This window comes from Vulpes vulpes, chromosome 10 (assembly GCF_048418805.1).
Source record: "Vulpes vulpes isolate BD-2025 chromosome 10, VulVul3, whole genome shotgun sequence".
Lineage (NCBI taxonomy): Eukaryota > Metazoa > Chordata > Mammalia > Carnivora > Canidae > Vulpes > Vulpes vulpes.
Window position 1 is genome coordinate 30,843,870 of NC_132789.1, and position 2,577 is coordinate 30,846,446.

Sequence of the window (2,577 nt, forward strand, 5' to 3'; positions counted from 1 at the left end):
CTGTCCAAAAACAAGGTGGGGAAGAGCGGGAACTAGGCCCAATCATCTGCACCGTGCAGCAGGAGGAGACAATATGCAGGCAAACCCTCGGTACCCAAATAGGAGCTCTGAGTGGAAGGAGGGCCCAGGAAGCAGGCCTGGGAGGTCTGAAAAGGTGGGCAAATCCCACCTGTAAAGTTTCATGGGCAAAGTGTGACGGCAGATGCGCTGTTAGTCCCAGGGGAAGGAAAGGAGGCCAAATTGGAACCCCCAGGACTCCTTTTGATGGTCTGGCTGGCTGTCAGGGAATTTCAGGAGAAAAACAGTAACAACCTTTTACTGAGTGCTCTATCTGTGCCAAACAAACCCCCTGATGAGGTCGGTACTCTTGTTGAATCAGAGCAGAGTGGTGAGTGAAGTCACTAGTCTGTGACCACACACTAACCAATAAGTGAACAAAGGCGGCTGAACCTGGCTCCAAAGACCACACTTAACCAGCACACACCACTACGCTGGCTATGAACTACACTTCAATCCACCGATGAGGCCCCTAGTCACCCGAAACACTGTGACCGTCAAGTAAGCAGACTGTGTCACAAGACCCTTTAACCTCAAAGCACTAGGAGTTTGGAAGGTGCTACCTGCCTGCCCAACAGAGGCCTTGGGACCTGGTGTTCTCTGTGCACTCCAGCCTCCCCACTCGTGCTTTCCAGAGTCACCTCATCACTCAGAGTGCAGCCTGCTGGTAAGAACACTTCACCTCGAACACCACCTCCCTGTATTCCCATCCCAGGGAGAGAGCCCAGCATCAAAAACCCCCAGGTTTAATCCCACTTGATGCCTCTTCATTCACCATCCCAAAGTCACTCCTGTAAAGGGCCTAGAGAACAGTGGTCATCAACCCTGAGCAGCCCAAAGAGCCCCAAAGTGGAAAAGGAAGCTGCAATCATCACCAGATACAGTTCCCTTCCAACGCCAGGAGCCCTCTCCCCGGGCTCTCACACTGTCCAGCCTTATAGCGGTCATCTCCTCAGTCTCTCTGTAAAGGGACATCCACTCATTGTCAACACAGAACACACTCCGCAACCCCTCCATACACACCCTGAGGCTCCATCAGCTCACACCTAGGGGCACCACGGCCTGCACACACACCTTTGTGTACAGTTGCCCGTGTGTTTATCTACTCCTATCCCCATCAGAGTGAGTTCCTCCAAGGAGACACAGCTCTGCTGGTCTTCCTGCTGAGCACCTCCCTGGGCAGCCTGAAGCACTCGAAGCTGCTAAGGCCATGAGCACCTACCTGTGCCACCAAGCTCTCAGGTACGGCCCTCACTCTGGGGAGTTCCTCCACCTGAAAGCCCTTCCTGACCTAACACAGGAAAAGAATATGCTAGAACCTGCCAGCAGTAGTGACCCAAGGGGCAGCACACAAATGCAGTCCACTGGTGAGTCCAGCTCAGCCCGAGTTCTGACAACCAATGACCATGAACCCCTGTGACCAACCACCACACTCCAGCTCCTGCCACCAGTCTGAGGTTAAATGCCAGGCTGCGTGCAAAACCCATGCCCAGGAGACAGTGCACACTACAGGTCCGTGCCCTGGCTTCCTCCCAGTCCCGAGCTCCCACCCCAAGCGGCACCCTAGCTGTCCCCTGCCGGCTCATCAGCAAGCCTGTGTGCCCCCTACAGCTCGAGGGAGGAGGCTCCCTTGCTCCGAGCAGCCAGCCCCTCTCCGCGCCCTGACGCTGAGGGGGGGCCCTCCTCCCGGACCGCACAGCCGGCCCTCGGCGCAGGCACCGGGACGCACGCGCGCCGGCCTCCGCACAGCCAGCAAGCGCCCGGCGCGGGGCGCGTCCTCAGCTCCGAGGAGACCGGGCCCCGGGGCCGAACAACTCGCCCAGAGCCCCGCAGCAAGCGGAGGGCAGGCCCCCGCCCGCAGACGCCGTGCAGGGCACCCACCCGGGGACCGAGCAGAAAGCGGCCGGCCTACCTGAGGCTGCGCCGGGCGGCCGTGAAGCGGTCGCGGGCTGCGGCGGAGGCTGCGGGCGGGCGTACCTCCCAGGGCGAGTCCCAGCGCCACCTACAAAGTGCAGAACAAGACCGGCCGCCGTGAGCGGGGGCGGGCCGCGGGGGCACCACCCCGGAACGGCCCCAGGACCTGCCGGGTCCCCGGCGCGGACCGGGACACCGGGGCCCGCCGTGCGGAGACACCGGGGGCTGGAGGGAGATGGAGGGCGGGGCTCCGCCGGCCGCTCGGGCTCCCGCCGCCCCACTAACCCTGCGGCCTCGGGCACCAACCTTCCCGGCCCGCGCCGCCTTCGGAGCCCCGCCGCCCCGCGCAGCCACGCCCCCCGCGTGCGCGCCGCCGCCCCCACGGCCCACGCCGCCGCCCTGCAGGGCCGCGCCTGCGCCCTGAGCCCGGGGGCCCGCCGCCGCGCAGGCGCCCCAGCCCTTGCCAGCGCGGCGGGGCGGCGCGGGGCCTCATGGGAGCGCGCTCTACCGGCGGCGCGCAGTACCTGGAGCGCGGCGGGCGTGCGCAGGCGCGGGGCGGCGGGGCGGCGGGGCGGCGGGGCCGGGGCGGCCGGGCGGCGGGGCGGC

General features: G+C 64.3%; 1 protein-coding gene across 4 annotated transcripts in view; it reads right to left on the reverse strand.

Moving 5' to 3' along the window:
- Nucleotides 1-2,320, reverse strand: part of GNB1L (G protein subunit beta 1 like) — a 59,557-nt gene extending 57,237 nt beyond the window's left edge. Inside the window, exons 1-2 of one of the 4 annotated variants that reach the window (XM_025982679.2) lie at nucleotides 2,278-2,320; nucleotides 1,970-2,059 (exon numbers count right to left, since the gene is read on the reverse strand). The gene's annotated coding sequence lies outside the window, so the exon portion shown is untranslated. The other 3 variants (XM_072723488.1, XM_072723487.1, XM_072723486.1) reach the window with 3 other exon arrangements.
- Between the last annotated feature and the right edge of the window lie 257 nt (nucleotides 2,321-2,577).